This window comes from Plecotus auritus, assembly GCF_963455305.1.
Source record: "Plecotus auritus genome assembly, chromosome: 7".
In the NCBI taxonomy this organism is placed as follows: Eukaryota; Metazoa; Chordata; class Mammalia; order Chiroptera; family Vespertilionidae; genus Plecotus; species Plecotus auritus.
The window spans coordinates 27,439,491-27,451,736 of record NC_137774.1 but is presented as its reverse complement, the minus strand read 5'-3'; the positions used below and the strand labels follow the sequence as shown (position 1 = coordinate 27,451,736).

General features: G+C 42.5%; 1 protein-coding gene across 1 annotated transcript in view; it reads left to right on the top strand.

Annotated features, from left to right (window-relative positions):
- Nucleotides 1-12,246, top strand: part of ANKFN1 (ankyrin repeat and fibronectin type III domain containing 1) — a 370,109-nt gene that overhangs the window by 206,552 nt on the left and 151,311 nt on the right. Inside the window, exon 3 of the mRNA XM_080680192.1 lies at nt 9,626-9,760. The gene's annotated coding sequence lies outside the window, so the exon portion shown is untranslated. The remainder of the gene's footprint in view (nt 1-9,625; nt 9,761-12,246) is intronic.

The window sequence follows — 12,246 nt, the reverse complement described above, 5'->3', positions numbered from 1 at the left end:
CTCTGTTTTTCTTTCTTCTCCAATTCACTCAATGCCTCTTGCTGTTTGCTTTTGGTCAGATGTTCCTGACATTTGTACAGCAGTCTTGATCTGGCATTTTTAGGAGAAAGAGGAAGAAGCTTTTTCTTGCAGCTGAGAGTGATATTAATGGTTAAAATGGCATTTGCAGTTCAGTGTTAAAGCGACAAGGTAGACTGCCTTTTTAATTGCCGGGTCCTATCACACAGGCACAGGTCTCCATGATTATGTCTGAGTGTGCCAATGCAAGTAGCTTCCTCACATGCCCTTTACCTTGGCATGCTGAATTCTCACTGTGATCAATTACAAAGAATTCTCTCTTCTGTACTAAGATTTGATGTCATGAAGTTACCGAGATTAAACCATTGGTCCAATTGCGGAGGTAGGAAGGTGAGCATTTGGCAGGAGACTGGATCCCAAGCCCGCCACACAAATGTCATCTAAGGGACTCTCGGCCACAAAGTTAATGGAAAAAGAAAACCTGGGAAAGATGGAAGGCCTCTTTAGAGATTTATTTACTCATCGGTTAACCGATGATGACAGCACCTTTTCTGAAATTTAGTCTTAGGGTCTAGAATTTAACTTGGACTTGGACTCAAACCCCTCAAAGAGTTTATGAAAATTCAGTTTGGCTGATAGGAGGGGAAAAAAAATGAGAGTGGAAAGAGGAGAATGTACTCTATGTCTTGACTGACCACCAACACTACCCAGATTACTCATGCAAATCACTACCCACGCAGTGGGGCTACTTGGGTAATCAAAGAACCAATGCTCCCATGCACTATGGTAAGCGTGTAGAAAAAAAACAGTCCCACTACAGGAAAAATCTTCTTGGGTTTATCCAAAGTCTGTTAATGAGTAAGGCACGTCTACAATAGTTTTGTTTTTTTTTAAAGCAAACATTCCTGATAAATAGCACATGTTTCAAGTAGATTTCCATGTACTCTAAGGAAAGAAAAGTCACATATGCTGGTTCTGAAGTATCAGAAATTTCCAATACAAACCAATTAGCTGGGTGGAAATAGAACATCTTGTCTTTGTGACAGAGATACTCTTCTCTGAGCTACGTGTTTTTGTAGCCTTTTGATGCCAGCATGTTAGAGCTGGAAGTGGCCTTCAAGATCCAGTTTGACCCCCTCAATTAAAGGACAGAAAGCTAAAAGTATTGTTTTAAAGCCAGGAGAATTTTGAGAAGATTCTAGTTGATGTCAAGAGACACTACATGTCACTCAGATTATTCTGCCAAAAGAATTGGCTCAGCCTGTCTTCTTCTCTGACTCATAGGGAAGGTGTAAAATCCACCCACGTAGTTAAAGCTTGCTTGCTGGACAGCTGCTTATTTTGAAGTTAATGAAGGCCAAGGAAGCCCATTGTGAAATGTTTGGAGGACTATAATCTCAACTCACCCTCCTTATTGTCATGGTCATTTAAAAAAATGACCATGTCCCTTGTAACTGAATGTCCCTTGTAACAGCTTTTTTGCCTGCCTCTGCATTTAACCTTCATATGGCCAAGGCATCCTACAAAACAAGGAGCCAAGGATGTAAAAGCAGTTAATTAATGGTCCGGGGGGGTGAGGTGGCCTTTGGCAATGCTGTCTTAAAATAGAGGAACTAGATGAGAGCAAGAAATGTGACCTGTCTGTAGTATCCAATATCTAAGCTGCAATTTTTCTTTAAACCTAGGAACAAAAGTATAAAATACATCCCTCTGAGTTCTCTTTAATTCATTTAAGTGTGAGAAGTAAATATGTTGTACTAATTTAAAGCATACACTTATTGAACATCATCTACTATGCATGGACTCCAATTCTTGAGCTGAGAGGCAGAGTCAAAGGTTGGCAAGACCTGAGTCCTGCCCTCATGGATATCTCAATCCAGTAATGAAATTGGAGCCCCACATAGCTCTAAGGAAGTTACAAATTCTACAATGAGAGAAGATGCTCCTTCTATTGGGAGCATAAAAGAGAAAGTTAATATTGCAATCTCCAAAGACTTCTACCTTCACCCATCTAAATTCTTTTGAGAGAAACTGGTCTCCTAAGAATCTTACTTGAGTCCACTTCTTAGTTCTGAGAGTTAGGACTCCCCATCTGATCTGATTTCTAAGTGCTTCTTGGTCATCATTGGTAAGGATCAGTTCCAAGTATTCCAAATGAAAATGGGAAGGTCAACATTAAGATCGATCTACGAATCTTTCAGCTTATCCTTGTATCTACCACTGCATCTGCTTTCTTTTTTTTTTTTAATATACTTTTTATTGATTTTTTACAGAGAGGAAGAGAGAGGGATAGAAAGTTAGAAACATCGATGAGCGAGACATCGATCAGCTGCCTCCTGCACGCCCCCTACTGGGGATGTGCCCGCAACCCAGGTACATGCCCTTGACCGGAATCGAACCTAGGACCCTTCAGTCCGCAGGCCGACGCTCTATCCACTGAGCCAAACCGGTTAGGGCTGCATCTGCTTTCTTGACTTTATGAAAGTATATCCTCCCTAGACAGACTCTTATTGGAGGCTAGAAAATAGATTCTGTGCTAATACATTTAACAAGAGATATTTTTGATATTAAATTTTTTCCACAAAAAAAGGAAGAGAATACACAGGAATAGGAGGCAGAGGAAGAAGAGTCTGCTGAAAATTCAGCAATCATTTATCCTTCAGTATTTCAATTCATCAGCTTGACCACTTTGACTTCAGTTTTCATGCTTCCTGGTAAAGATTCATATGGTTTGATGGTTACTTGTGCAAAGGGTTTTGACACTGTGTTGAAACCATGCAGTCTGCCAATTGCTTTATTGTTCTGATCTGAGTAGACTCTTCCTCTGAATTATGAATGTATGAATGTTCAAATCCTAAGCATTAATAATTTCATTTTAAGTTATTTGAGAAATCTGACTTTCTTGAAGATGCAAAAATCATCTTGGGCTTTGAACTGCAAAAGTCCTCCCCAGGAAAATGGCCAAAATGAAGGTCATCCCAACGTCTCTTCAATGGCTCATCCTCCTCCCCCACACACCCTCAGTCCAATTATCACTACACAGAGGCACAATCAAGATCCAGTTAGCAACCCATTTATTTTAAGTGCTATTCTTTATGATAAAACCCAGTGCATCAAAGAATGTAGATGGCCTTGGGGATGGCTGTAAGAAGTGACCTGTGCTAATTCCTCCTGGAGAGATTTAGGTGAATACTGCCACCTATTGATAGGTGAAATATATGCCACAAATTCTTACTCTGCCCTGAGATTGTTGATGCTTATCAGAGCGGATCTCTGTGTTGGCCAAAACATTTTAACAGCCCTAAGTTCATAGTTCTTCATATGCTTGTAATGAAAAATATGTATTTTATAGTAATTTATAAGAATTCACAAATTGTATTTCTGGTAAGAGGCAAAGGATAGAGGCACAACTGTCTTGAGCTTTGCAGACAGTGATCTGGGTTTGAGTCTCAGCTCGGGCCCTTAGTGCACATAAACAAGTTAATTAATCTCTCTGAACCTTAGCTCCCTCATCAATAAAAAGTGGATACTCTTCTTTGTAGGGTGTGAGAGCTCAGTGGTATGGCTGCACAGCACACAGGAGGTGTTTGATAAGTGGCAACATTTGTGATTATTTTTCCACAGAGCCATTACAAGTAATGATTTGTGATGTCATGACTGGTAGATAATATGACAAACCACACCATGGGTCAGACTCTGGTGGACTGTTCTGTGCTGTTCAGTTACCCTTCAGCAATGCTACTTGTCTCGTGTAGTAGCTTTGACGTACAAAATTAGGACAGTGTGAACATAAATATTAGAACTTTAAGTGTGCCAATTGAGAAAATGAGGATAAATGGGCTTCATTACCAAATGTCTCCTGACTGCCCTAGAGGATATATGGGGCTGAGCAGATAAAGAATTATGATAAAACTTTGGAGCTGTGTATAAATGGGGCTTTGTGACCTGCTGGAGAAGGTTGAGACTTAGAGCCAGACCTAGGAGGTTCACATTCCTCCCTCGGCATGGTGTGGGGGATCCCAGGCTCGCACAGACAATAGGGGATTCATAGCTTGAGAATTCTAATGATGACTGAAAGGAGGGTGGCAGGCAGAACAAGAAGACTTTTCAGAAACAGGGACCCTGATTATCACATCGGTGCTGCAGCGAGAGGCTGCCGAGAGGCGGTGTGAGGCCGTTCTTGGAAAGCCGTCAGTGAAGTGTTTGTAAGCTCCTTAAGAGAATTCCATTTCTCAAAAATGCACCGCTGGAAAGTCTCACATGGTTCGTAAACACTCTGTCATCAAATCACGCCAGCAGTCGTGCAAACCATCTCTTTTCGAAGAGTCTTTATGAATGTCATGAGTCTAGTCTCCAAGACTTAGAGGGGGGAAATCCAAAAGAGGGTTTCTCCGGATATTTTGGGACCTTTACTTTTAGTTTGAAAGGTCAACTGGTGCTTTAAACAAAATAATCAAGAAATACCCTGCCCATGAACAGACTGCACCTTTTGAAAAGGTCTGCTTTGGGACTGAATAGCCCATGCCCTCCCCAACCCCTTTTTCTTTTTTCTTTGGGGCTTAGAAATGGAGGGAGGAGGAGGAAGAGTTTCACATTCATTACTAACAACTTCACACATAATAAGCATATTCAGATACACCCTGGGGTGTTATAGTTTTCTTTTCCTATTTTTTGTCTTCTTTTTAGCAGCTTTCAATAAGTAGCACATTTTATTTTTGAAAAAAGAATCAGAGCCCTTACAGAGCAGCCGCGCCCTAAGGAAGGTCAGGAGATTAGGGAGCGGAAGTAGGCTGGCCAGACTCTGCTGACCACAGTAAGGGACTGCTGCTTTCTTCCCATAATTTAATTCTGAAACGCCAATGAAAAGGTAACCCCTAAAAAAAAAAAAAATTTCCTGAAAAAAAAAAAAGTGAAAAATTATTAGAAAAATGGTCATCAAAAAGTGATCAATTTAAATTTATGTCTTACAAACAAACCACATGGAACTAACCGCAGGGCAGACATACATTTGCAATGATATATGGACAGTCTCAAAATATGGGCATGACTTTGCAGGAGAGGGCGAACGTTAGTCGTTGGTGGGCTTTGGCCTAATATCACAGGTCTTCTGAAATTCTAAATGTTGCACTTCACAAATCAGAGGACAGTAAAATAAAAGGAACCTTTGAATTTCACTGGCCCAACTCCCTCATCTTACAAGTGGGAAAACTGAGACCTCAGGATAGACAGTCATTTGCCCAAGGTCACATAGCTGGTGAGGGGCAGCTTGAGGACTCAAGCTCAAACCCCCATCTCAAACTGGGCTTCTTTTCCCCTGAGCTAACCAGTTCCAAGGTGAGAAACTGCAAACCCTCCCATTTAATCCAGGAGTCCCCTTTCTAAGGAAACCACAACTGCGTGCCCGCCCCCCCCTCCCACCCCGCCAATGGCCCTGCATGTTTCTTGAGGTAGTTCATCTGTCACAGCCTGAAATGACTTCTTCAGCTGCTACTGAATGGCTTCCTCAAAGCAGATTAGGCACATGCACGTGTCTCCCAGGGCTCAGCCTCCTGCTCTTTTCTCTGTCTTCAAAAGGTGAAGACATTTTATCATTTCCTCCCCTCCTCTCACCTGCACCATAGACCACCTCCCATGTTCACCTCCTAACTTACATTTCCACATGCTCTCACCATCAAGGTCTTCCTGCTTCCAGGTTCTCACCACTTCAGTTCATGGTCCACAGTGGCTTGGACAGAGAGATCTAATCGGCTACAGTGACTTCTGCTCAAATCCCGGTCACCTACAGGATAAAGTCTGAACTCTTCGGCAGAGCATCAGAGCACTCCCCAGCCTAGCCCCTGCCCACTTTTGGAATCTAGATTCCAGTAGCCCCACCATCCCCATCACCATTTACTCCATCTCAACTGGACCACTGTCCTTTCCCAAATATTCCAGGAACTCTGCATTATTCCATTCCCTCTTTTCAACCCCTGGAGGTCTTCATTCCTCCACATCCAGTTCAGATGCAACCACTTCTGTGCATCTCTCCTAACCATCCCAGAAGGAATTGTTTTTTTGTGCTCCCTCAGCACAAAAAGCTCATACTTTTATGGCACTTATTTAATTCCGTCCCATACTATAAGTTTCATCTCTCTCATGAAATGGATCTCTTTTACCTTTGAAAAGGTGCCTCATTCCTCTCTGTACCCACTCCTCACCAGAGTGCTTCATCAAGTGCTTTTCTTTCTTGATATTTACTGAGCACTTACTATCTGCATGATACAAACTCTAAGGGCTGGAGGAGGAAGATACAAAATAATTAAAAAGCAAGCCTTCTCTTCGGGGGAGCTATAGTGAGACATGTTCAGGAAGAACCTAAACAAGTAAACTGATTGTGGGGGGTGGAACTGGGTGAAGGGGAAGTGCTGAGTATGGAACATTCTCAAGTGTTCCAAAGGAGAACACTGGTGTTATGATATGGAGGGTGGGGTGATGGGGGAGGAGTAAAGGGGAAGAAAAGGCAAGGCTGCTTTTAAATCCTCTCTCTGCTCTGGTCATTATTAGAGTCCTGTCTCCCTCTGGCCAATGAACCCATCTTTCCCTAATACCAGAGTAATCTTCCTAAAGCAAGTCTCTGATCACTTAACTCCCTGTTCAAATGTTTGCTGTCGAATGAATCAAGCATCAAATAATTGCAGGCTTATGCTAGGAATTGTGGAGAAAATCAGTTTGTAAGAGATGAGACAGACTCCAGGAAACAGCTGGAGAACAAAAAACAAGAACATGCTGTAAAAATGCTGGGAGGTGGGGGACAAGCAAGTGTGTAATCAGTATGGTTAATCAAGAAGGAATAATCAGACCAGGCAAGCCTCCAACGGATGGCCATTTGGCAAGAGAAATTAGATGTACTCAGTGAACTTTAGGGTTCCTTTCAATTCTCAGACTCCATTTATTCTTTGAGGTGGTTGGTTCATTCAACAAATACATGCTAAGCACTTCAACAAAACAGTCATTAAATATTTATTGAATGCGTTCTGTGTGCCAGGAACTCTACGAGGCACTGGAAACAGAGCTGTGAATGAGGGACTTTGCACTTGAACTCTTAAGAGTGTCAAAAAACTCCTACAGTATTTTGTTGCAACAAAATAATGATGGGAAGGTATAAGGTGCTGCAGGACCACAAAGCAGGGAACGTCACAGCCCAAGGGCTAGGAAAATATCCCTGAGAGGTGATGTTTAAGCCAAGACTCCAAGGCTGCACATGAATTAGTTGGACAAAAGGAACAGAGCATTCAGGAAGGAGAATCTCATATGCGGAAATTTAGAGTTAGGAGAGTATGGTGTATCCAAGGAACTGAAAGACATTCAAAGAGACAGCATGGAGGTTAAGTAAGAGGGGCAGCAAGAAATTATGCAAGCCCTCACCAGTTTGGCTTAGTGGCTAGACTGCGTCGGCCTGCAGACTCAAGGGTCCCGGGTTCGATTCCGATCAAGGGCATGTGCCTTGGTTGCGAGCACATCCCCGGTGGGGGGTGTGCAGGAGGCAACTGATTGATGTTTCTCTCTCATCGATGTTTCTGACTCTCCCTCTCTCTCTGTAAAAAATCAATAAAATATATTTTTTTTAAAAAGAAATTAAGCAAGAGGTAGGCAGAGCCAGGTTATGAAGAATTTTGCTAGAATATATCATAGAGTTTATATTTCATCAATAGGCTTTTGGTAACATTAAAGTATTTGGCTCAGTGTATCTAACCTAGTAAATACTTAATGTCTGAAGAGTGGATGAATGAATGAATGGATGGATGCATGAATGGATGGATCTCCTTTGCAAAGGATGAGGGCTTATAAAATAACTCAGACTTGAGCATTTGCTCCAACAAGCAATTACAGGGAGCATCGTCCCCTTAGGTTTGCCGAGTATAATGAACTCCTGACCCCTGTGAGGTTGCCCCTTACCTCAGAAGAATTACTCAGTCACCTGCCTTACCCCAGCAGAGGGCTTTTAAGTAAACCTGCATTAAAGTCAAAGGTTTTTTACAGATAAGGGTAAAGTGTTACCTGGTGATCATTAGGCTAAGCTGAGAAAGTGTAGCCTGACTCCTCCTTAACACTTGATGGGGGTAAAAAAAAAAAAAAAAAAAAAAACAGCCTTCTGAACCTCAAGGACATGAATAGTCCCAAATTTGATAATTTGTAGCAATGCTGAATAAGTCGAAAGAGAGAGAAAAAAGTGTTTCAGAGGAAGATGTTGACTTTCTAATGGGAAAAAAAGTAAGACCCTTGTGAAAAGCTAAACTGAGCTCTTCCTTTGGACATGGGGTTTTAGGAGTCACTCGGTCTTGCTCAGATTCCAGAACAGCACCTGGCGGGGACCAGTGAGCTGCCAGGTGAGATGCTATCCCTAGAAAAGGGAGATTTCAGGAATACAGCCTGCCATGCCCAGGATTCTAATTAGTTAACCTGGACAAAGGTGAGTGCTCCACCTCCTGTTTATAACCAAGAAACTGATTATCCACAGAGTCACATTCAAAGTTGGGGAGTTGATTCCACTCCAGGTATAAATAACAGCCCAGAGTCGCTACCTAGTAGAAGGGTCCAAAATTATTTCTGAAGTCATCCCAGCAGCTAAGCTTTCATTTGGCAGACAGAGATCTGAATAGAGCTTTAGAAAGAGTCTTAAAGCTGTTGCTAGGGACGTGGTGGGGGAGGGGGAGTATTCATATGTGCTCTCAATCTGCAATGTCTCCCTAACGCAATAAGCAGCCTGTGAAAGTCTCTTGCCATTTTACTTTAGAGAGAAACATTTAAAAATGCCTACATTAGTGGCTTTCTAGGAAATTCATTCTGTGTCTTTTTAGTCATGTAACGCATACTGCTGTGAAAGGAGCCAGGTGCACCCATAGATGGCTTGCCTGTAGGAAGTGCTGGAATCTTCCTCTTAATACTGAGGCTCTCCATATCCTATGCCCCTGTCTGCGGACTTCTTGCTCAGAACCTGCTCCGACAAAAGGTCGAGCTTGGTTGAGTAGCCCCGACTAGATTGGGAGCTTTCTTAAGCTGTCCCTTGCTTCTGCGGGAGCTGGTCAAGGATTGCACAGGGGCCTTGAGGTGGGGGTTTGACTGCCACCTGGGTGCTTCTAGTCTGGCAGCTGTGGGAATAAGGGGGTGATTGGCCCCAGAGAGCTGCAGTTCACTTGCAGTCCGATTGATGGACAGGCTCTCGAAAGCCAGCCAGTATTTCTTTCCCTGCAATTGATGTAGTGCAAAGCTAACTGGCTGCCTCGCTGCCCCACAGCTCATCCTTGCGTGACAGCTGGTTCCTACTCAGTCTTATTTGCCATTAAGCTTGTTGTCCCTGCATTCTATTCCTAAAGAACCACCCAGATACAATAGGCTAAGACACACTGAAGGCATGGCATCCTTTTACTACATGCACAAGAGCTTGAGAAATCAAGCCTTCCCGAGGCTGCAGTCCCGAAATACATTTAGTTTCTGAGCCAAGCTGTCTCCCTCTCCCCTCCTCTCTGTGCATCATTTGCTCTTTCATTTCGCACTAAGAGTAGCTTAGTGATCATGGACTTCAGCTCTTGCCTGTAGTGATCCTGTTCACATTTTATTCCTTACACAGAATAGGAAGGAGGTTCGCTTGCTTTGTGCAGAGGCTGAGCCACAGGACAAGGCAAAGTCAATGTGATTTATTGAATGAAAGCACTGGACAATCACCAGCAACTTGCTCCTCTGCTGCCTCGAACAACCTAAACTGGTAAGTCAAATTTATTGTTGTCTTTCTCCGTGTGAATGTGGGCTTTCTTAGTCACTGGTTAATTTTTAAATGTGTATATGTTGCTGCGGTTCCATGATATAAAAAATTTGCATCTTCCAAACTTAGCTGCAGGTGGTCCATGAAGAATGCACATGAGCACAGAGTGGTCCATAACACTGCACACACGTCCATGTGGAGAGGCAAGGTTGGGGGTGGGGAAGCCCCCACTTCTGATCACTGAGCATTTTGTTTGCAGCAAGCTTAAAGACATCATGTGCTTGCATAACCGATTAGCATTAGCTATGAAAAATAAATTACTCTCTCGTTGCATAAGATCATTTTCTAAGCAGGTGCCTGAGTACCTACGAAATACCTGTTGGATCAGGTAAAGATGGATCCCATCATGCTGATAATCATGGGTACAAACCCAGACATATTGCTATCTTTAATGCAGCTTATAGCCTGGACAGAGTAGAAGGCAGCCTCCTGTCCATCCTGGATCAGCGTGCCCATAAATGACATAATGACTGTGATGTTGAGGATACCTGCCAAGGGGATTCAGTGGACATGCTGCATGCCAATCCTCCCTTGACCCACTGCACTTCTGCACCCATGTTCCTTAAATCCTTTCTTCATTCTATGAAGATATATGGTAGTCAGTGTGCACTAGGTTCGAAGTGAGTTGTTCCAAGTGTCCCATTACCTGTGCTGGTCATTAGCCCAGCCAAGTCTGCTAGAAGTACCACTGATAATCAAGGTTGTTTTTTCCTATTTGGGGCCACCCAAACCCCTATTTTCACTTGATCCTCTTCATTTCCTAAGTCAGATGTAAGCCAACCTCTATAGAGGGGGAATCTGAATGGAGAAAGCTATTGCTTTCCTACCACCACCACCACATCTCCTTAGTCTTTTGTTTGCTTGGCTACTACAAGACTTTATGGCAGCATCAATCCATCTCTGGTGGGCTCAGAGTCCATATAAATGTCATACATGGTTTAATGTCTTTGGTGCACTCTATCTGCAATATATCACTGGCCATTCAGATGAAGTTGTGGTATTGGATGCTGACAAAGATGGATGATGTTGGAACAGTGAGCAGCATGCTTCTCTAAATAAAAACCAAAGTTAGGAAATCTGAGAGATGGGTGACGTTTTGCCTAGTAGAAAGTAACCTCAGGCCACTCCATCACAAGAGCAGGGTGATTCTCCCATGCTTTGACATTCTAACAGGAAGGAGATAGAGTTTTCTAGTGGCTAGAGATGTCAGGATAGCAGCCTGTGTCTTTGGAAAATGGTTGTATTCTCCCTGGACCTCCACTCCTAATAGTTTCAAAGAAGACATGCTAACCTCAATTAATGTATCCATGAGATGCTTCTTAAAAGCTTTCTTGTTAAAGGGTGCAACAGATAACCAAGACCATTGTATACACACTGAGACATGCATCAGAAACCCACAGATGAGTGGGTATGTGGGGAAGAGGAGAGGCATGCCCCTTCCCCATGCAAGGGATATACAGCACACTGAAGGAAGCGTGATCACACATAAGGGATTAGAAGGGGAGAACAGAGCTGGAAAATAGCATTAAAATAGCTTCAAATTCAAACAAATAAGTCATGTAAATAATTTTTCAATATTGATCAATAATAACTGATTTTCTATCCTCATGATGCCAAGATCCAAAAGATCTTAAATGTTTTGAAACAAACATGCAAATATCTGGGGCTTAGTTCATGAATGAGTAGAATTCATGTCTAGAACTTATGACTACTTTCAGTTGTTCAAATTACCCCCATACCATTATACATGGAATTGCAGATATAAATGCACTATGACTGGAAGAGTTCTGGGGGGGGGGGGGGGGGGCGGGGAGAGAGAGAGAGAGAGAGAGAGAGAGAGAGAGAGAGAGAGGAAGAAATTGCCCCATCTCTAGGATTAAGGTACCCGAAATTCTTTCATCAGGAATTCACTTAAGTACTGCTGTCTTTTATAAAGTACAAATATTCTTAGGAGAAAGAATAATTAAGCCACTGATGCCTTACCATAAATGAATGTATTAAAATGTTTCCATCTCAGTGGAAACCCAATGTTGCATTAATATTATATTAATTCTATTGCTTCCTATTTATTTCATAACTTTCTCCAAGAACTACCCTCATAATTGTTTCACTCTTAGTCAAAAAACTAGCCTTTAGAAAAAGCAACCTCCTTCTTTTTATGGAATACTTGGATTAGACAATACCATCTAAATTTCCTCTAGACCCTTGGGAGTCACAGTAGGGAAAGCTGAACTCACTATCTTCCCCCTTTTAAATCCTCTCTTCCTCCTATATGCCTCCCCACCCCTTTCAATTATTGGTGGAACATTATGCACCTGTCAACCAAGCAAAGCTCACAGAAGTTATTTTCAGATTCCCTGACTCCTTTAGCCCCTCCATCTAATCACTAACCAAATTTGGTCCTTTTTGCTTCTTTCCTTTTTAAAAAT